The sequence below is a fragment of the Trichosurus vulpecula genome, chromosome 7 (assembly GCF_011100635.1).
Source record: "Trichosurus vulpecula isolate mTriVul1 chromosome 7, mTriVul1.pri, whole genome shotgun sequence".
NCBI classification, from domain to species: domain Eukaryota; kingdom Metazoa; phylum Chordata; class Mammalia; order Diprotodontia; family Phalangeridae; genus Trichosurus; species Trichosurus vulpecula.
Genome location: NC_050579.1, coordinates 145,010,253 through 145,033,439, shown reverse-complemented (window position 1 = coordinate 145,033,439; position 23,187 = coordinate 145,010,253).

Sequence of the window (23,187 nt, the reverse complement as noted above, 5' to 3'; positions counted from 1 at the left end):
AAATTCAGAGGAAGTTAGAGAGGAAAGCTAATAGATTGATGCACACCTTTGATTTAGGAACTTCAAAGAGTTCAGAGAAATGATAGGTATAACCTAAAATTATGCTGGAGAAAGTCAGCCCTAGAAAGATGGGAAGATCCTAAGAACGAAACCCTGAAGACAAAAATAGAAATAATTCTAGTGAAGAACAAAAGCAGGGGGTTGGAAAGGAGAGACTGCATAATTGATTGATGTTGATACACAGAAAGCTGGTTGACCAAATTAGATTTTTAAATGATATAGGTAGAAGTTGGAACCAAGGGCAGAGTTGTGTGGTCTTATAAGAACAGCATCTGGAGGGCTTAGGTTTGGCAGGAGATGGGGCTGGTGATGAATACTGAGAACTGCAAAAGGGTTTTTTTAAAAGCTATTCTCATGGATAAGGTAGAGAGATGTGGGCTAGAAAATAGCAGATGGATTTGAAAGTGTTTGATTGAACACAAAGAGTTTTAAGTTTTGATGTTAACTTAGGATCATAGGATCATAGATTTAGAAATGGAAGGGACCTCATAGTTTTTCTTGTAATTCTATAGATGAGAGACTGAGGTTCAGAGAGATTATCTATCCCAAGTAGGAGCTGAGCTTTGAGCCAGATGCTCCAAATCTAGCCCTCTTTCCAATATTCTATGATTTCTGCAAGGGTGCTTTAGAGATTTGGGTGTCATTGTAACCTTTTAAAAAAATCAGTAACTTGGATAAAAGTATATATGATGTGCTTATCAAATATATAGATGACATAAAATTATCATGGACAGCTGAGCACTGAGTGACAAAGTCAAGATTCAAAAGAGCTTTGACAGGCTAGAACACTACATTAAAGTTTAGCAGGAGTAACTAGTAAACCTTATGCTTGAGTTCAGATACACAGCTTCATAAGTACAAGACGCAAAAGGTGTGGTAGACTGAAATTTGAGTATCTATGACATTTAGTGGATTGCCGTGTTAATGTAACATCTCTTCTGCAGGGAGAAGGAAAGGCTTGGATCCACATGGACTGTTCCCTGTCTATCTCCCTTGCCCCTGGGGAAGAAGCCCTCTCCTCCTTCCTCCCTCCTACACTCTCTCCCCTTTCTCTCCCTTACTTTCTCTCTGTTTCCTTCTCTCTTCCTTCCTCACCCTTTTTGTTATTTTCTTTTCATTTGCAAGTATTCTCCAAACTATGCAATGTTTATTAGCATTGAGAGATGCATGCAAACTTGGAATCAGGAAGTCTGCAGGCCCAGGCCATTCCTTCCACTTGTATTAGAGGCCTTTCATTGAGAGGAGTAAAAAAATGGATATGGAAGCCAAAGAAAACTAGGGTGATGTTAAGCTACATTGGGAGAGGCATAGTGATCAAGATTTAAAGAGGTGTTGAGAGGTTTCATATCTAGAATGAGGGAAGTAAGAGTCCTATTGTACTCTTTCCTGTCTAGATCACATCTGGAATATTATTTTCAGTTCCGGGTGTTACATTTTTAGAACATTTACAGATTGAAGCTTATCCTGAGGAAATTAATAAGGATGATGAAGATTCTGGAGACTATTGCACAGGAGTAATTGAAGGAACTGGTAATGCTTATCCCACAAAAGAGAAGACTATGGAAGACAGGAGAGCTATTTTTAAATAGGGGAAAGATTGTCATGTTTAAGTGTTATTTGGTACCAGATGGCACAACTAGGAGCAATGCATAGAAGTTGTAAAGAGCCAGATTTTGGCTCAGTGTAAGAAACTTTCATAGTTAGAGCTTTTCATAAGTGGAATAGGGTGTTTTAAATGTCAACCCCCAGAGTTTGGTCTAAGAAAGACAAACAGAATTAGGTTGTATGTGTGCTTTATTTCTCTTAATCTGGTAGCATGCATGTGGAGCTGCAGGTGGAACTGAGCTCACTTTGGGGTCAGGCTTCACAGAGTATACAGATAAAACCAGAAAGCTGGGTGGGAATGTCTGTATCATGGCCCAATCAGGTACTGCTACCATTCTTCAGGTTTGGTTTCCAATTCCCTGAGAAGGGGTCATTTCTCAGAAATCATGAGATGCCCCAGGGTACATGGAACAAGGAAGAGGTCCAGGATGGAAAGCCCCTAGAGCTCTATTATGGTGGGTAATGTCTTAAAGCCCTGTCAGGGAAAACAAGCTTTAAAGGGGCAGAGCCTTACTCTTCCTTAAAGAGTGGGAAGGGGAATTCTAGTAGTCCTTGCTTGTTTGACTAGGGGTCTGCCCTGTTTTCACATGTAAAATAATGGTTTCCCTATCAGGGGAGGTCTTCAAGTTGAGTCTGGATAAGGTTGGGGTCATAATACCTGAGATCCCATCTGTGACTGATGAACTAGGTATATTTAGTTAGTTGTCTTTAACTATCTGAAAGTCTGTCAGGTGGAAAAGGATCAATTGGTTTTGCTTGGTCCCAAAAGGCAGTATGATGAGCAATGGTTGAAAGCTACCAACAAGCAGATTATGACTAGATGTAAGGAATAACTTCTTAACATTTGGAGCAAGCCAAGTACAGAGGGAACTGTGTGGGTTGCCACTGATGTCTCCATTACATTAGAGGTCTTCAGATGACCAGACGACCAATACTGGCATATTGTGGAATATATTCTTCTTCAGATAATGGGCTAAAACTCGAAGACTTCTGAGGTTTCTTTCAATTTTGAGATTACTATGTTTTAGGGAGATTGGGACTATATCTTGGCCCATAAAACTCCTCCAGGGAACACATATGCTAAGTAAGTATCCCCACCTCCCACCCCCAGGAATCTGGGAAAATGTATCTAGGAACATTCAAATCCCATAGTCATACCATTCTTCTGTAACAAGGTCCTTTCTGTCTCCCTCCTCCTTCTTACCACGTTATACAAGTCTGCATAGGCACAGTCATGAGGGCTCATCTCAAAACCTAGGAGTAAATGTCTTGTGACTTCCTTGTTTTTAAAGGCGGTTGGCTACAGCTTACAGAGTGATTAGAGTTCTGCTCAGGGGTAGTTGCTCACAGCCTCTGACTTGCAGCTCCATAGCTCAACTATGCTGTGATAACACCACCCAGCAGGGCTGGGCCAGCTAATGTAAGAAAGGGCATCCCTGCCAAAGTGACAGCCTTTTCTCAAGAACTATCCAGTAAATCTTGGGCTTTATATCATTGTAAAAGTCTTGGATCTCTTTTATTGCTTCATTTTGGTGACTGGTGATTAGATAGTTGAAAACCAAAGTATAATAAAGTATAATACAAAGGACTCATGGAGATGAAGTGCTTTTAATTGTTTTTTTTTTTAAGATGGGGGGTGGGTGGGTGGGAGGAAGGTTGCCCTGGGCTCCTCTTTTAGATTGCAAAGTTCTCTCTCGTGATTTTCCATGTTCCTTTTTGTGTTTTTATAAGTGGTCTCACGGCTCAGAGAAGAACTGATCTTGAGGATTAGATTCATCCATCTGCAAAGGGGGCATTTAAGAATTAACCAAGGATAGTATTCCCCATTAGAGTCTTCATTTTTTTAAGAAAACAAAAAGCCCTCCAGCTAACTCCCAGATGCATCACAGAGCTTGAGAGTTTTTCATTTTGGAAAAAAAGATCTTGTGAGATGTGGTACTTAAGATTCCACCTCAATAAAAACAACCAAAAAAACTGCAGAGAGGAGATAAGGTATCCTCCTCCAAAAAAGAACCTGAGGCTGTGGACTATCTGTTATTCAGCCCAGGCTCTTCTAAGTCAATCAGGCAGAAAAATTCAGAAGCTATAGACAGGGAAATTCCATTTAGTTAGATCAGTTGTGTTAAAGACCCGCAGTCATCCAGACTGAATGAAAAACTCACCTGATTTCCTTACTCTCTTTTATATAGGTTGGCACTAATTCTACTTCATCTTTTATTTTCAACCAGACATATCATTGTATAGTCAATAGCACATTTAACTTCTTCAAGTGTTTCCCCCTGCCCCAAATCATCATATAAAAGAGCCGTATAATCAAAGAAGGCAAAAGGAACTTGAGGAGCATATCACTCAACACTTTCATTTTACAGGTAATCCTCCACAGAGATGATTTAACATAATAACACAGCATAACATGCATAACATAAAAGGACATGACATGCGTGGTATGCTTGTGGCATAGACTTCCCACTGAGTAACTCCTCATATGGGATGTGTTCACTTAGCCTCTTCCTAAGCCTGCTTATTTACCCTGCTCTCACAGCAGCAGGTTAAAGTTTCCAGAGAAGGACCATTACCATGTAGTTACAATTTAAACTCTTTAAGGTCCTAGGGTCAATCCTATTATGGATGGGATACATTCTCCCTATCTGCCACTCTATCTCCCATTGTCCTCCCTGGCATGTTTCTCCTCTTTACAAAATCAGTCATTCACAGTGATGACATCATTATCTCTTAGACATAAAACATTTAATCACTAAGGTAAAATCAGTGATGGAACTGATGAAACACATTACAATTACTCAATATAAGACAATGTAGGCATAATCAATACTTAAAGTTAACCAATAAACCTAGATCAAACTCTTCTACCAGTATGCATAGTATCCATGGGTGAGAGTGGGAATACAGAAACCTAGCAGGAAGAGACATAAATGATTCTTAGAGAAACCACAAGTTTGAATTGGATGCTTTGATGTCCTTGCCTCCCTCAGGAATGAGCTTGGACCACAGGAAGCCACTTCTCTGTTAACTGCTCTGTCTGGTCCATTCTTTTCTCCTGCACAAATCCATTCCTCTTCTACTCTCAAACTGATAAAACAACAAAAAGCTCTTTTAACTCACAGTAAGTTTTAAAAGGGTGCTGAGGCAGTGTTATGCTATTATAGAGACAGGCAGTTCCCTTAAGCCAGAGAACTGCCAAACTCCACAGTTTGGTTCTCAGAGTAATACAGACAAGCCTAGTCAGTTCCTTACCTAACTAGATGGTGCATTGTTCAATAAGCTTCTAACATGAAAACAGACCTTATAGCAATATTACTTAGGATGGTTCTTTAGGCAATATAAGCAACCACAGCCAGCTCTCCACTCAACAAGAAGCTGTATTTTTCAGTTAGCTTCAACCTCTGTTTACAGTACAATAGCTAGCAAGCCTGTTTTCCCCTTTGCTTTCCCCATTCAAACCACAGGGGTAGGAGCAGCAGAGAATAACAAAGCACATCTGAAAGCTTTCATTTCTCTCAAATTGTATATGGTGCTAAAGAATTCTGCTGTCTTCCCATGATTTTCAGCCTTTTTTTTTTACCCCATCACCCAAGGATAGCAGTTGAAACCTTCTTGTGAACTCCTGCTAACCTCTTCCCACTCAGTCTCTGTTGCCTTCTTAGCTGCCCCTGCTCTTGCTTCTGCTTTGTTCTTCAATACCCTCTGTAGCTCAAATCAGAGTCTCCTGGTGCTCAGTGACTCAACTTCCCATCATGAAATAAAATTCACAAAATCCACTTCTCTATTATGAAACCAGTAGTCGTCGTTCGTTTATTCTCATTAATTATCCTATTATCTCTAAACATAGCTACTTGATTTCCCACTTTGTTAGTTTTAACCCTTCAAGCTGTAAAAAATGGTTAAATGCAAATGAGCTAAGGGACCTTGTAGCCTCTGTCATTTTTTTTCTGACCTCAAATTCTCTATTTGGTCTTCCTTGCAATTTGTGACTATCATATTTTCCAGCAGTTCTTCATGTATGTATGCATTTTTGGGGGGGAGGCAATTGGGGTTAAATGATTTTCCTAGGGTTACACAACTAGTAAGTGTCTGAGGCTGGATTTGAACTGAGGTTCTCCTAGTGACAGGACTGGTGCTCTATCTGCTGCACCAGCTAGCTGTGGCCACCGTCGTTCTTCCCCCCTCACCCCTCTTTTGGGAGATGTATGTAATTTAATTAGAGGTCACGAGCATCATGACTTTCCTAGATAGATTTTTCAAGACTGCGAGGATTTCATTTCTTCTACTATTAGTAATATAGTCAGTTTTTTGAGTACTGGGATGTAGACTTTGTTCCTGTCAACTCTAAAATATTGATGAATTTTCAATTATCAGAGGATAACTCTTGAAAGACTGATACATTTCTATAAAAGTGCAATTTACATGAAGTGACTATAAAATAATAAGATATATTATCTTATATGGCTTTAATAAATCAATATATTACTTTGTAATTATTACTTTATACATCATATGTAAAATAAACTTTTACAAAGTAGTCTGTAGTCAAGATTCCTTCATTCAGCATTATCGTCTACTTGTGTAACTCATATCAGAGACTGCCCATGTCACAGCATGCCCAGACATACTTATAAGGTCATAGATTTATACACAGATTTAGAGTGAGAGGGGACCATAAGGATTATCAGAGGATTTTATTATGCTGTCTTGGCTCAAACAAGATTATAGGTAAAGTGCTTTGCAAATATTGCAAAGCTATATAGATGCTATTATTATTGTTACTGGTTTTGTTATTATTATACCTCCATTCAGGAAATCTGGGAAAATGTACACAGGGTAACCCCTGGTATATAAGACCAACTCCTTACTTGTAAATTCACAATGTTGCACAAGAAATTTTTTTAACAAAAGGAAGAAAACAAAACAAATTTTTGAAAGGGCAACTATTAGTTTAAAAAATATGCAGACATCTCCAGTCATTTGCGTAGAAAATATGAGAGTTCTTTTTGGTGGAGGCCTCCTCTTTCTTATAAGTCTTGGCCTGTTGTTCCTGACAGTCTTAATGGGTGTGTGTGTGTGTGTGTGTGTGTGTGTGTGTGTTGGATCTATAGTCTCATAGCTTGTTATTCTCCAGGAGACCTTCTTTCTCTCAGCTTAAGGCCCTATCCAGAAAATGTAGAATAACAGATGTATAGCAGCTTCTGGTATACTGCCACTGGATCTACACTTGCAAACATGAAATTCATAAGGCTTAGTACCTGCCTCATATATGAATATGACCCATTCATGTGCAGCCAACACTACAAAGCTGTCAGCACAATTTGAAGGTCATGTGCCTCACATGAGTGACATGGGTTTAAAGCTGATGGCTTCTAGCAGTCCTTGAGCTGCTTGTATTAATCAATGAGCATTTATTAAGCACAATCCTAGGTACTGGAGGTACAAAGACCAAAATGAGAAGCTGCCCTCAAGGAGATTACATTCTACCAAGGGAGAACACATGGATGAGTAGACACAGAATCCATATAAAATAAACACAAGGTAATTTTGTGGGAGAAGGCATGAGTAGATGGGTCTCTTTTGCATTTCCTTTGTTTTGCAGACACCACATGGCCACTGTTCATACTTTGGTCTATTTATTCTTATGCAAACTGATTCCCAGTGAAAGACTAAAGCTTTAACTTTATAAACATTCTTGTTCTCCTCTTTCCTTAATACTTCTCTCCTCTACTTCCTTGATACCTTTCCCTAGCATTTTAGATGAATTATCAGGACTGGCATTGACTCAGACTCTATGCCTTATCCTCCATACTGGAGCAGGAGGTCTGGCAGGTCCATATAGTGACATGGCCTATTGCTGCTTTCTCTTTTAGAAGGAACAAAATAAAACCAAAATGGATTGGAAGCTAATCGTGTGGTCCAGGTTAATAAAAAGGAGACAGATTATCTTTTCTTATTCTTTAAAAATATATAAAACTAAAGTTCACCTTAATGTTACAGGTTGTAGTTATTGACTTAGAGATGGGGTTTCTACTGTCTTGCACATAAAAGCTCTCTAAATCAACACTACCTACTGCATAACAGCTTGGCACAATGTGAAGCATTTTCTTTGTTACATCATTAGTGAATGACATCTTTTTCCTGGTGTTTTGTAATTTTTAGGCAAAGAACCATGAATTTTAAGAATGAAAGTCTTCTTTTCTCTATTGAATGGTGAGTAGCAAGGCAACCATATCTAGATACCGCTTTTAGATTGCTTTGCTAATCTCCAGTTTTAGTATATGCCAAACACACATTATTCACAAAACTTTCCTAAACCACCCTCATGAATAAATATCATAATTCTTCTCTGATAGCCTGAATGCTAACAGAAGATGTATGGTCAATAAAAAGAGAAGGCTGGCCAATTGTTTACTTCTGCCTCCATTCTCCCCACCCCTAACTCTACCCTGCTTACCTCGCATTGAATTTAGGCTTTATTCTCTGCTAGAATAAACAGAAAAGAGAAACTGGTATGATTTAGGAGCCCCTGTTACCTATTGTTAGCAACACTATTCCTATTCTTCCAGGTCTCTGTAGGAGTGTAGGAATTCCCCAAATTCTCCAGCAGAACTAATCTTTTAAACCCTGGGATCTCCTGACAATGGCAGTAGATTGTACCTTAATAAAACCACATACACACAGATTTTTCTTTAAAAATTGAGGTATATGCTTCCCAAACACAAAGAACTAAAACACACATTAATTGCTTTGGGGGAATTTGAGGTCAAAAACAAATATGCCAATCTACCAACTCAGTTCTTTGTGTGAAGGATTTTAGCTATAATGCTTCTAAAACCTAACCTTCCATTCATACATGAAGCATACAAAAGAAGCAGAAATAGGCTGTCTTTTATGATTTGTGATGGACCTTTCATGTGCCAGGTTCAAAGACTAACAACCTACAGAGCTGAAGTAGCCTCCAAGCAAGGGCTAGAAAGGAGCATTGCCAGCTCTTCCTCCCTTATCTTATATGTTTTGTATTTACTTACTTGTATATGTGTTACCCCGAAATAATGGAAACTTCTTGAGGGAGGTTGAGGGCAGGGACTACTTTGTTTTTCTTTTTGTGTTTCCAGTGCCCAGCACATTGACTTGGGATATATTAGGTGCTTAATATAGAGTTATTGAACTGAACTAAGTTGTGTTTAGGCATTTGAAGTGTACCCATGAATTCTATTGCTTTATTATTATTTATAAACTTGTAGCTCAAGAGTGGCCAGAACCTCCTTTGTGTACCAATTGTTATGTTTCCTTTCGCCACATTCTAACCGAACACTTAGGGTCCATGAACTCTTCCTCACTTGCCATCTTGAGATACCAAGAGAAAGGAGGTCACAACATGTTCCTGCCCTTACTACTGTTATTTCTCCTCTCTTTTCTAAGATTTCCTGCTCTCCACTTTCTTTTTCTATTGGAGGCTAGGATTATATTTACATGCATTCTGTCCAAAGTACATAACATACCAGTACATGCCCCTCCTGCAAAGGACAAGATCAGCAGAGACAGAGAAATTCTCTTCTGCTTTGGAGGGAACCATTTCTTCATTCCAACCATACTTCTTAAGTACCTTCATCCTGAGACTTTTACTCAGGCTGAGTTGGCTGTTTAGTGCCTCCACTTAGACTTGCAACAATTATCTGTGAATTAAGATCTTAATTTTACTTCCTCCACCAAAAAACTAACTCACAACCTTAATATGTTACTCTTTGTTCAAGTTAATATCTAATTGGATCAATAGTGTTAAAGAAACAAAGATTCAGATGATAGAAATACAAATAGATGACTGCTCTAAATTTAAAATCTGAGCTCAAGATCACTAGACACCAATTTCACTCACGGTTGTGTTACATAGCTAACACATTTTGGAGCTTCATGAAACCTGGATTAATGTAGTGGGCAGAGGGGAAGAACACTTTGTCAAGCACAGTTTGCAGTCCATGACGCTCGGAAAAAAACTTTTTTAAATTAATGGAATTGAATAATGGATAAGGAGCATGGAATATATCCTTTGAAAAAATTATGATGATTATTTGAATTCATTTAATATGTTAAATTTTTGACTTTGGAAATCAAAATAATATACTATCATTGTGAGTACCTAACTAGATTTTACAGTCTTTAAGATGGTCTTAGATTGAGAGCCAGTTTAGTAGATGATATAGGAAATCAGTCTTTTTTTATTTAAAAAAATTTTTTGTTACATTTTGAGTTCTGAACTGTCTCCCTCCTTCCCTACCCCACACTAGAGAAAGTCACAATTTTCCACAGATACACAGACACACGCATATGTCTATATGTACACACACATACACCACCCTATATATACTTCTGTTCATCCATTTTTTCTCTGGAGGTGGAAAGTATCTTCCTTTATAGGTCTGTTGTAGTCAATTTGAGTATTTATAATACTCAGAATAACTTAGTCATTCACAGTTATTCTTTGAACAATATTGCTGTTACTATGTACAATGTTCTCTTAGTTCTGCTTATTTCACTCTTCATTATTGCATACAATCTTCCTGTGTTTTCCTAAAGTTGTAGAAAGTTAGCCTTTAAGCCAAAAAGCCCTGTGTTCAAGTCCTACCTCTGATACCTGCTGGTTGTGTGGCCTGGGACAAGTCACTTAAACTCTCAGTGGTCTAGGCAACAATGCTCTAGGAATAGAAGTTGCAGTCTTCTCACTTCTGTGGTTAAGCTTAAGAAGCTGTTTACAATCAATACTTCTACTTTCACTCCTCTGACCCTTCTTAACTCTCTGTAGTCTGGATTCTGATCCCATCATTCAACAGAAATTGCTCTCTCCAAAGTTACTAATTATCTCTTAGTCACCAAATCTAATGGCCTTTTCTTATTCTTCATCCTTGATCTCTCTGCAGCCTTTGAGGGGGATAATAATCTACATCTCCTGGATAATCTCTTCTCTTTAGGTTTTCATGACACTGCTCTCTTCTAGGTCTCCTCCTACCTGTCTGACTGCTCCTTCTCATCGCTTTTGCTGGATCTTCAATCAGGTCATGCCTTCTAACCATGGATGTCCCATGAGGCTCTATTTTGGGTCCTCGTCTCTCTTTCCCCTCTATGCTACCATCACCTTCACCAATATCTCTCTTTAGACTCTGGTGGAAACAATCTAGAACCCAAGAGCCTTTGGAACAGTAATGCTTCATGTCTAGTGCCTAAAGTCCTTATTCTGGTAAATGAGCCCTGTGAAGATGCAACCTGGCAACTGCTCCTGCAGGTGCTATAGACAAATATATTGAAGACCCAGAAAAGAAACTTCTTGTCACCAAAGTCAATGGTGCTGTCAAGTGATTCAAAAGGAGAAATGGATTTTTTTAAAATAGAAATGACATGAATAAAGAATCGTTACCATATGCTTTGCTACTGTACCCTAAGGACCTTTCTGACTTAAAGCTGAAAACTTTCATCTGTTATTTCCTCCATTAGAATGTGAGCTTTTTAGAAGCAGGACTGTCTTACTTTTCTCTTTGTATCCCCAGTGCTTGGTACAGTGCTTTGTACATAGTACTTAATAAATGCTTGATTCATTCATTCACTTGTCAAGGGAATTTTCTTCCCTTGGAGTACCATATATCAATGAAATCAAAGTCCAATTCCTATTCTTAGGTTTCATACATAAATTTCAACAATTCTCTATTATAGTGATATATGTAGCAATAGACACTCAATTAGTCCTTATTAACTAGTTTGAGGAGCAAGATAACCTTTAAGGTCCCTTTAGATACTAAGGTTCTAGTTCCTATAATTCTATGATTCTGTGATTCCCCCAAGTCTCAAATAAGAGTAGAATATTCTACCACCCAAAAGTTTGGCTAATGAGCTTCAACTTTGACTCTAGTTATAGAGGGATCTATGGATCAGGGGCCATTAGGGTTGGAAGAACATGTAATTGCTTGACAGAAATGTGCTAAGTAATGTAAAGAGCACAAGAGACTTATTCCTTATCTTTTCTGATCAGACTTCCAAATGAGAGACAGTTGTAGCAAAATGGTGGCTCATTAACTTTCTAATGAGTATAGTTTTCAATGCTATTTTTGGTACTATTGCTCTAGAAACAATAGACAGGGGATTCTCTAGATTTTTTTGTTTTTAATCATGGAAAGTTTTTTTAAAACTAGATTTAGTATAACCATTGGAAAGCAAGAGCATTTGGCGGTGTTATCTCTATTGCTATTTTAAGTCTAATGCTTTTAACTTGGGACAATGTTAAGAAAACTGATCATCAGTCATGTTTTATGGGTATGAAACATCAATAGAAGTTTTATGAAATTGAGAAGTTTATGTGAGGATTAAGCAGGCAATTCTTTTACTGTCCTAATGTGTTCAAATATGGGAAATGAATTTGCATCAAATGGTAGATATAATTTCCCTTTGTAATTGAAATTTAAATCCTAGTATAAATACAGTGCTTAGAAGACTATTTTATGGACCTTTATTTTATGAGGCTTGTTCTGGGAAAGAAGGTGACACAGCTGGAGATTGTTTGGCAACAATTAAGACTGATTGGCTTTTTAGCTAAGTGATAAAAGCAGGAAGTCCTAATCTCTTGGCTTCCTACAATCCTTTACCAGGTGATTTCCCTCTTACCAATTGGGAATTTTAATATTCCTTTTCTTCTTCCTAAACACTAGGGAATTATGGGGCTGTTTTCCTGGGGTTTGAACTCATGAGGAAGTGAATTATGTATTTGTCTGTTTTCTGAGAATATATATGTGTATCTACATATGTGTGCATATGTATGTGTACCTATGTATGTGTGTATGTGACTTTATCTCTATTAATTCTATGTCATCATCTCTGTCATTTCTAACATCATGTCTATCTCTATGCTTTAATAATGGAAAAAATCCTGGGCCTTAAGAGGGACTAACACAATTCCAAAAGGGGCAGGTACTCTTCCTATTTTGAGAAAAAAATTAAACCCAGGGCTCTGTTATTGTCTTGATTCTTTTCAACGTTTTTATCAATGACTGGAATGATGGCATGGTTATCCTTAACAAATGTTCAGTTAACACCAAACTGGGAAGGGTAACTTAATGTATTGGATGACAGAACCAGGATCCTAAAATATGTTCTATAGACTCAACGGTAAGCTGAAAATAACAAGATGACTTTTCATGGAGATAAATGTCCATCTTATATTTTGGTTTAAGAAATCAACAATGTAAGTAAGAGGTGGGCAGGATGTGACCAAGAAATAGTTTGTATGAGGAAGACATTGAGGGTATTAGTGGACAGCAACTCAATATTAGTAAGCACTGAGATGTGCCAGCCACAGTAGTTAATGCTTTTTCAGGTTTTATTAATAAAAGTATACTGATTAGATTGATGTGTTAGTTCCCATATAATCTGCCTTGGTCAGACCATATCTAGAATATCGTATTTATGTTAATTTAGTTTTATTGATAACTTTTAAAAGCCTCGGTCATTTCTGGGCATATACCTTTCTGATCTTCATCTCTTTGGTTAGACTTCCTTTGGTTTATTGGTCATGCCCACAAAGGAAGGGCAGCAAGATTTAGAGGAAGATTTGATTCACAGGACAGGGAGTGATCAGTTTCTTAAGTTTAATTTCCCTGCCCTCTTCCAAGTTTAGTAAAGGACTTGCTTGTGGATAGAAGAAACGGGTAGATAAGCAGGAAGCAAAGCCAGTGGAGATGATGGTGCATAGTGCAGGAGAGGCCATGCCAGGCTGGAGGAGAGATCAGGGCAGACAGTACTCAGGCACCAATCACAGAGAAAGCTATATGTTATGGACCTCAGAATGAATAGGAGAAGGACAGTGAATCCTTTTCCCTTCCTTCTCTTCTCTTCACTCATTTTTGTAGCCAAGGGTCAGGGACTGTCCTCGGTGGGCGATTTCTTACTTTCCCTTTGAGTGTTTGCTTTCGGTTTCATTGCTGTTTTTGCTTTTACATTATAAACATTTTACAAACTGCTCCCACTTCATAGGAAGTCTCTTGTATCAAAGTAAAACAGGGAAGTAAAACTAACAGTTCACAGTGACCTCATCTGAGAGTGGAAAACAACTTTCACATCTATACCACCCCTGCCTCTTCTTCCCACACTTCAGTAGAAATCTAATTTTTTTCTCCCTTCTACATCCCACTTAATTGGGTAATAAATGGGTATAGTACAGTAAAACAGACTCCCTTAAAGGCTGCACGCAAAAATGTCTCATTCTGTAGCCTAAATCTATCACCATTCTTTAATGGAGCATGTTTCATCACTGGTCATCTGAAATCATGGCTGATCATTTTATTGATCATAGTTCTCACAGCTTTCAAAGTTGTTTGTTTTTAGTGTTGTTATGGTATAAACCGTTCTTATTCTGCTCACTTTTGCTTCATCAGTATATAAAAGTTCTCAGATTTGTTCATTTTTATAATATTGATGTTATGGCATAATTATTCTTCTGCCTCTCCTTATTTCCCTCTCTATCAGTTTATATAAATCTTCCTATATCTTCTTTTTGACATCATCTACTTCCTTGTTTCTAATATATCTACACCGTGATATTATTGTTGGCCAACATAAGCTGAAATGTTGTAATTTACTTAGCACTCAAATACCAGGATGAAAGAAAAGGGGATTGGCAGATTCTACTTTCTGGAGACAAGAAACACCTTACCTAACTGAGTTAGGCTGTGATCTTAGAGCTGTTAGGGCAAAGTGGAGAGGACTGGCAATGAGCTATAGCAAGCCTGGCAAAACATCAGGAAAAAAAAACATAGTTAAAATGAATAATCTTGTATATCCCAAGCTGTGAGCAAACAAAGGCATTTTCTTTTCCCCCTTTTCCTGGGGGCAGTCATTTGGCACATGGAGTTTGAGAAGAAAATAAAGGAAAAGGGAATGCCAGTCAGCATTTATTAAGGGCTTGTTATATGCTTGTCACTGTGCTAAATGTTGGGGAAAACACGAAGGACAAAAAGAATCCCTGTCTATGTTCTAAGATGTCTATGTTCTATATGTTCTAAGAGGGAGACAGCATGTAAATAACTAAGTTGGGACAAAGGAGAAAAAGGTAATCTGAAAGGGGAAGGCATTAGCAAAGGTGGGGGAAGACTCCAGAAGAAGGTAGGATATGAGCTGGGTTTTGAAGGAAGCCAAGAAAGCCAAGAAGAGGAAGGAGAGCTTTCCAGGCATGGAGTAACAGCCATTACAAAGGCACTGAGATGGGATTTGGAGTGTCATGTTAGAGTAACTGTAAATAGGAAAGTACAGCTGGAACACAGAGGAAGCCTTTCCTTTGGGAGAGAAATGAGTTGAAAGAAAGCTCCACTCATAGGAAGGGAGAAAAAAGAAATTGTCCAAGGATAGGTACGCTGGCTCAAGGGATGATGACAGCTCAGCCTGACTTGTCAGTACCATCTGGTGGCTTATATCACAAAGAAAAACAGCTAAGCAAAATCAACAGACTGACTACATCTGATGGCACACACAGCATTCTATGCCCATAGTTCTTAATATCTCTAAGGTTTAAAAAAGACATTCTTCTGGTATGTCCAGAGGATGGTAACTAGAATAGGAAGGGCTTTAGGTTCATTGGAAACCATGTTGTATGAAAACAGGTTAAAGGTACTGTGGTGATTAGCCCATAGAAGAGAGTACATAATAGTTCTCTTCAAATATTTCCAGGGCAGTCATGTAGAAGAGAGATTAGACTTGGTCTGCTTATTCCCTGAGAGCAGAAATAGGATGAGGAGGTTGGGCTAAACAAGGGAAAACAATTAACAATTAGAGTTGTCAAAAATAGAATAGGTTATTCTGGTAGCAAATTCCCATGTCATGGAAGGTCTTTAATAGATAATGGATGACCATTTATTAGGAATATTATAGAGAGGAGATTCATGCTTTTGGCAGGGGTTAGGCTAGATAATATGTTAGGCTATTTCCAACTCTAGAATTCTCCGAGGAAATGCATTGATCTCCACTCCTACTCTACCGACCTCCCAGCTCCATTTGGAATGTGTCTTTGTGTATTTGTTGGAGGTGGATATTTTTTTATTTTATTCCTAATTTATGGAATAAAACAAGTATTTCCATAACGTAGTACAATAAAAAAGATTTTTGCACATGAAACTGCAAATCCACTATACACAACTTGTTATTCCTTTCGAATATACAACAAAATTATCATGTAAATTTCTTTTTTCCCCTTCTTCCCCACCCTAGTGATGACTACCATTAGACACAAATATGTATATATATATATATATATGTATATGTATGTGTATATGTATATGTATGTATGTATAACTATTCTATACATATTTCTATTTATTAGTTCTTTCTCTGGATGCAGACAGTGTCTTTATATGCCCTTTATAATTAATTTGGGTATTTATAATAGTCAAAATAACTTACTTGTCCAAAGTAATTCTTAAAACAATATTGCTGTTACTGTATACAATCTTTCTTTGGTTCTGCTTATTTCACTCATTATTTTGCGCAAGTCTTTCCATGTTTTTCTAAAATCACTGAGCTCATTGTAATATTCTATCACAATCATATACCACAACTTGTACAATAGATTTGTCTAGTTAGAGAGGGGAAAATTAAAGTCCCCTACTATTATAGTACCTCTATCTCCACTTGTAATTCATTTAACTTTTCTTTTTAAAAAATTTCATGCTATAGGTGGTGGATAGTAAGATATTGGTTTATTCTCTGAAATCCCCTCCCTAGGTTCCTCTTCATTGCACCCCTTGGGCAGACAAGGCAAAACAAAGTTCCTAATCCCTTTTTCTTGTAACATAGAGATGACAAATGTATTGAACACTAAGCATCATGAAAAGAAATTTCAGGGACTTAGACCAATGATTCTGGGTAGGGAGAGAATAAGTAAGACAATGTAATAAGGTATAATGCTAGATTTAGAGTCAGAGGACCAGGCTTTGAAATCCACTTGTGACCGACAAAGTCATGTAATCCTTTTGGACCTCAGTTCTCTTATGTAAAATGAGGGGGTGGGTGGATTCCATGACCTCTAAGTTTCTCTACAGATTTCAATCTTCAGTGCTATGAACCCTGAGTCTGATGCAGGTATAGAAGCTCTCCAGGATCCATTATCTCATCCTAATTTGCTAAACAGTAAATCCATATTCATGGTAGAGTGGCTTCCTCTGAACAAAGTGGGTCAGTTTTAAGATCACCAGCATCAGCTAATGTTCTACTGCTGTCTTACATATGCTGCTGTTAATGAGTGATGTTGGGAAGAGATTGCAAACACCTGCCCCACTGGCTTAATACTGGCTTGCTGCATTACTATATCATTAGAAGAGAAGTGGCAATCCTGCTTCTCTTGAGACATTGTTTTTGTCCACTCCCAGCATGTTTTGTGTTATTTACCACTCTGCCACAGAAAAAATAGCGCCCGTCCAGTCCTGCTGTGTTCTTATTTGTCTTATATGCTTGAGGAGAGCTTTCCTTCTCATGAAACTGCTGGTGCCCTGCTCTCAGTACTGATTTGCTAAGGACCCTCTCCAGCCCCATTACTGAATCAGATATGGAATGCTGAAGTTCCTTTCTGCTGTAGGTCTTTGTTGCTTAAAGGGTAGTCATCTCCATAGGATTTAAAGCATGCAAGGATCTTAGAGATCATCTAGTCTTATTTCCTTTTACAGTGGAGGAAAATGAGTCCCAGGGATATAAATGACTTATCTGAGGTCATAAAATAATGAGTAATAGAGCCAAGATTAGAACTCAGATCTTTATGATTCTAACTCCTTCCTCCCCCCAACCCCAAACTGCCATTTTAGTACCCACCCTCAACAAAAGTGGGAGGTCAGTTAAGTTGGTTTTCAGTGCTCCATGCTTCATTTTCTTACTCACCTCTACCTCTGTCTCCTAGGAACCCACTGCTCATATGCTGTCCTGATATCTCATGTTAGGAAAAAGTGTTCTAAACAGCTAATTTACCCTAGGGTACTAAGGATATAATGCTACCTTTCTAGAAGCAATTTTCTTTATATAGAGAATCTCATGTGAGGAAGAATGCTTTTCAAAAAATAATAAATCACTTATAATGGAATTTCAGACCTTAGTGGGGTAGAGGGATATTTCTAGATGGGAGAACTGACTTGGTACCTGATCACACATGCCACATGAGGCCTTTCTATTCTGCTTATGATTTGGGCCAGGTTTGTGTAGTGGTAGTCAGGGTGGGGCTTTTTGCTGTTCTTCTCTTAAGCGCCTTTAATGATTTTGGCCTTTGTTTGAATGGGGCAGGTCTTGGAGTGTTTTTCAGCACTAAGACAATGTAATGGTAATCAGAGAAGGACTTTTTGTTGTCTTCTCCCTTGGAATGCTGAGGTAATTAAGTAGCTTTGATGAGTTTTGCCTTTCAAATGTAATGGTCAGCAAAATGGAACTTTTCACTGTTCTGTCTTTGAGTGCTTCTCAGCACTGAGGTAATCAAGTGCTCCAGGGCCCAGAGATGAGTATGTAAGATCTGAGATTGGTGTTTGACTTTTGGGGCTCACTCATGGAAGGAGTGTTGAAATTCTGGGCAAACCATTGTAACTGGCCCCCAGCTTTGCTAATCCAGATCCATTGGTTCTTCTCTGGTAACTGTGAATTATGATTTGAATCAGACAAGGTCTGTCTGTTGATATTTGTAATTTCTGTTTGTATTTGCCTTGAGTTCAGGGGGCTGGCTTTTCCCCCTGAACTAAGTGAATGATATATGTATGTTTGAATGAAGTGAGATTGTTAATCCCTTACAGTTACTTTCCTTAGAAAAGCAGATCAAAGAACCTGTGCTGGCAGCTCTTGTTGCTAGTCTTGGTGGGTCTTACACCTCAACAGCTGCTGCTAGCCAAATTGTTGTTATAGTCTGCTGCCCCTTGTACAAACTCATTGTGTTTTAATGAAAACTGCCAGAATCATAGGATATTAGGACTGAAAGGAACACTAAAGGTCATCACATCTAAACCTTTTCCGATCCTCTCCCTGACCCCTGCCAACTTTAAAAAAAAATAGATATGGAAAATAAAATTATCACTGAAGAAATATGCTAGTGAATGGAATGGATAATTGTGAAGACCTCACATGGTATGTCTAAGGGAGTAGGAGAGGTTTGGGATTTGTCCTTGTGATTCTGGAAGGTCAGGGCCTGGAGCTGTGGGCATGCCCTTCCCCATCTCTCTCAAATGTTAGAACATAATGAACTTCCTGTGAGCTATTTGTTCTCTGCTCCAGGAAGGTCTCTCCTCCCCCGCCACCCACCCCATTTCTTCTCCTAGACTTTCAGATGCCATCCCGGCAGTTGAGTTCCAATAGGGAAAACCTGAATGGACCAAATCAACCTTGGTCCTCTGTCTAGTTTTTGTGCCTAGAATGTAAGCCCACCTTCCAGCCAATGGTGAGAAGGGATAGAGGTGGGTGGGGATCTTTTCATTAAGAGTATAAATTAAGGCAGGTTCCCTTTTACCTCGCCTCCTCCATTATGGAGGTCTGCCCAAATCTTGCAAGGTTTGTAAAATAAATTTACTTTGTTTCTCCTAAAGATGTCTCTCCTATTACTTAAAAATCCTGTCCCGTACACTAGGAAAGTGACATAAAACATATCACTAACGAAATGTTTGACCAGAAAAGGAGGAACACAGGTGAACAGGATATAATGGGAACTGTAAGGGCTAAAGAACATAGTAACTATATAATATACAGTCAATCCTCAATGTTCCTGTGTTTAATTTTTTTGACTTCAAAGCATTTATGTGATTTCACTAGTAACCTCAGTTTCACTCTCCTGTTGGCAACTGTGCACTTCTTGGCTATGTGCAGTAGAGAAAAAAAATGAGAGGTGAGATGCTGTGGAGCAGTTGATGAATGAGTAGTCAGATGTGAAGTCTTGGGAAGGTCTTCAGGATAGTGAAGACAGTTAAGATGAACAAGCTCCCAAGATTATGCCACTCATAGTTTCCAAGCTTGAAGGGTGGCTTGGCATAGTGGAACAGTTGGCTAGAGACATCAAGGCTGCGGATCTCATCATCCATTGTAGCTGTAATGGCAAGCAAAGTGGGACTTTTCACTGTTCTTTGAATGGAGCAGGTAAAGAGGGATCTTTTTGTCTTGGAGTGTTTCTCTACACTAAGACAACAGAGAGTCATTGAATTGTATATAATGTCATACTGGTGATTTGAGGGCTTTCCCATACCCTAAATGGTGAACCTTGAGCCCTCGGGGCCCTGAGATGGATATATAAGATCTGAGGTTGGCATTTTGTTCTGGGGGTACACTCATTGAAAGAATGTGAGTGACGAGACTCTGGGCAAGCCGTTGAACCTGCACCCCATCTCTTCCCTCCCCCCCCCGCCACCAGCTTTGATAATCCAGACAGATAGATGTTGGTGCTTCTCTGGTAACTATGAATTGTGATTTGAATCAGACAAGGTCTGTCTGTTGATGTTTGTAATTTCTGTTTGTATTTGCCTTGAAGTTCAGGGGGTTGATCTTTTCCCCCTGAATCAAGTGAATAATATATGTATGTTTAATTAAACTGAGATTGTTAATCCCTTAAAGTTGCTTTCCTTAGAAAAGCAGATCAAAAAACCTGTGTTAGCAGCCCTTCTGTGTGCTGGTTGTTGTTGATCTTACATAGCTACAGTAGCTGCTAGCAACATTGTTGTTACAAAATGGCATAATTGGCAGGATCTTCAGATTAAAGTTTTGGGATAGTGAGATAGTGGTTGGATGTATCTCAGGTACTGGGCAGCTCTTTGTACCTGTGGTGGCTATGGTTCTGTGGATCCCCAGAGGTCTGGAAGAGAACAGGCAAGTGGCAGGGACAGGAGTGGTTTTTGGGGTACTTAGAGCAGGGGCCCTGGGAGATAATCTCTCCTTCCCCCTCCCTACCCCACTAGCACTCTGGAGGAGACAGGTCAGAGCAGAAGCTGTGGGAAGAGAACAAGTAGAGGCTTGTGGGAAGGGTGGATGGCCAGAGTCAGGGCTTGAGTGGGATTAGCCTAGCTCCAGACTATGCTGGAAGGGTGAATATCCTGAGATTGTATTGTATGTGGAGCTTTGAAACAGGAGGGGAGAATGACCTTCATGCAGACTTGGCAGGAGTGGTTGGTGAGGTGAGGGAAGAAGCAGACTAGCCACCCACATACTGACCCAGATGGAGTGAAGGACTGCCTCTGTGAGAACTTTGGAAAGGTGAGACGGCAAGCAGTGAGCTGTCTTCAAGCCGACTTTGGAAAGGTAAGAGTGGAGAGCTGCCTACGTCACGATTCTGGCAGCAGCCAGGAGTGGCCAGCAGGAACTGGATGACCAGGAACCCAGGAGCTTGGAGTTCAACCCTGGGGCAAGATAGAAACTTTGCATCAAGGTGCTTTTTGCTGCATTCTCCTGGGACTGTTTGAGACCCAGGCAGAGGGTAGAGTTAACTATAGTGGGTGGGGGGAAGTGCTGTAGACCCCTAGGCCACCCTGTTGGCTTTGTTGCCCAGCTGTCCCTCAGGACTTGGAAGCTGGGTGCTAGAGCAGTGTGGGGAGAACAGATTCCCAAGAGAACTTTATGTGGTGTCTGTGTTAGGATTTTGCTGATTAAAGCATGTACCTGAGGGTACCAGAAGGAAGCCTGCAATGGCAGTGTCAGGAGAAGGATACACCCTCAAGAAGGACTTTACTTGGACACTCTGTATTAACTAAAGAGATTGATTTGCTTTGACCTAGGGATAGATAGTGTATTGTAAACAAGTATTTTGGGGATGATGCTGAATGATATGTTTTGTTATGATTTAGTTCCCTGAATGTGATTGCAATGTATAATGCTTCTATTTGTTTCAGGATCTATGGTCATTTAATTTAGATATAGTAATGCCAAGGATCCTGGAAGGGGTGGATTACGTCAAGGCAAGCAAAATGGGACTTTTCACTGTTCTTTGTTTGAATGGGGCAGATAAAGTGGGATCTTTTTGTCTTTGAGTGGTTCTCAGCAATCGTATATGTTGTGGTGCTGGTGGTTGGAGCTTTCCCACACTCTTGGTGTTAGTGATTTCTCACACTCCAAATGGTGAGCCTCGAGCCCTCAGGGACCTGAGATGTGTGTATAAGATCTGAGGTTTTGGGGGTACACTCACTGAAAGAGTATGGGTGATGACACTCTGGGTAAGCTGTTAAAATAACCTCCCCACCCCCTGGCTTTGATTACCCAGAGAGATGATTAGTGCTTCTCTAGTAACTATGAATTGTGATTTGAATCAGACAAGGTCTGTCTGTTGATGTTTGTAATTTCTGTTTATATTTGCCCTGAAGTTCAGGGGACTGATCTTTTCCCCCTGAACCAAGTGAATAATATATGCATGTTTAATTAAACTGAGATTGTTAATCCCTTAAAGTTGCTTTCCTTAGAAAAGCAGATCAAAAAACCTGTGTTAGCAGCCCTTCTGTGTGCTGGTTGTTGTTAGTCTTACACAGTCACTAGCTAGCAACACTGTTGTTACAGTAGCCTCAAGGATAGTCATCAATTCACTCTGCTATGTTCCCATATTCTGAGACCGTTAAGGATCTCAAACAGCATATGAAGCAGATGTCAATCAAGATCTCCAACCCATCCACTAGCTATGAACAACAGAGTGTCAAAGGTGCTTGCCAGTCTTGATGTCTCCCAACAGCAGTGACTAATGTCCCAGCAAACTCTCCCTTGGCTTTCAGAGAGTAGCCAACGTAGAGAGGTTTACACAGTATAGTTTAACATAGAGTACAGTGCCGTTACACAGCCATCTGACACAGTGGAGGTAAGGTTCAGGTTTAAAAATGTTCTGGTTTTAAGAATTGTATTTGCCGTACAATATTTGTAGTACTGTATATTTCATGTGTTAGAAAAAAGGAATATTGTCTGAATTTTTTGTTGAGATGTTAATGAAATTCTAGGAAATTATTAGCAAAAAATGTTTTGCATGTTACCAATTTTATTTTGTGTACTGCATTTTATTACATGGTTACTTTGTTAGGAAAATGCATATTATTAGAATTAATGTACTGTTATAAAGAAGTGTATGCAGAAAAGTGTTTTTTTTCAGCAATCTCTAGCAAAAGATTACAGTTTGGTGGTTGCAGGAACCCAATCCTCAATTTCTCATGGAATAAATGTATCAACACTGTGTTTTTGACTTTTGCACCATTTTCTAGGAATGTTACCTGGGAGCATGAACTTTCTGAGGAATATTCCCTTCTTCATTGGCACTGGTGTCTATGTAATGTTCTGTTTCTTTGTGGAAGGAGGGAGGGGTGCTGAAATGATTTGATTACTTGGTTTTCCCTTGTTTCTTATTTTCCTATTCTACCCTAATTAAATGCTTTGATATTTGATTTATGGTTTCTGCCTGGTCAGTTGGTAGAAGAACTTGTTGCAAGAGAAGTCAAGTCATATATGTAGAATTATGATTATTCAAAACAGTCCAGAGGGGGATGGGGTAGCAAGGGATTGCTGAGTTCAGTGGGACTC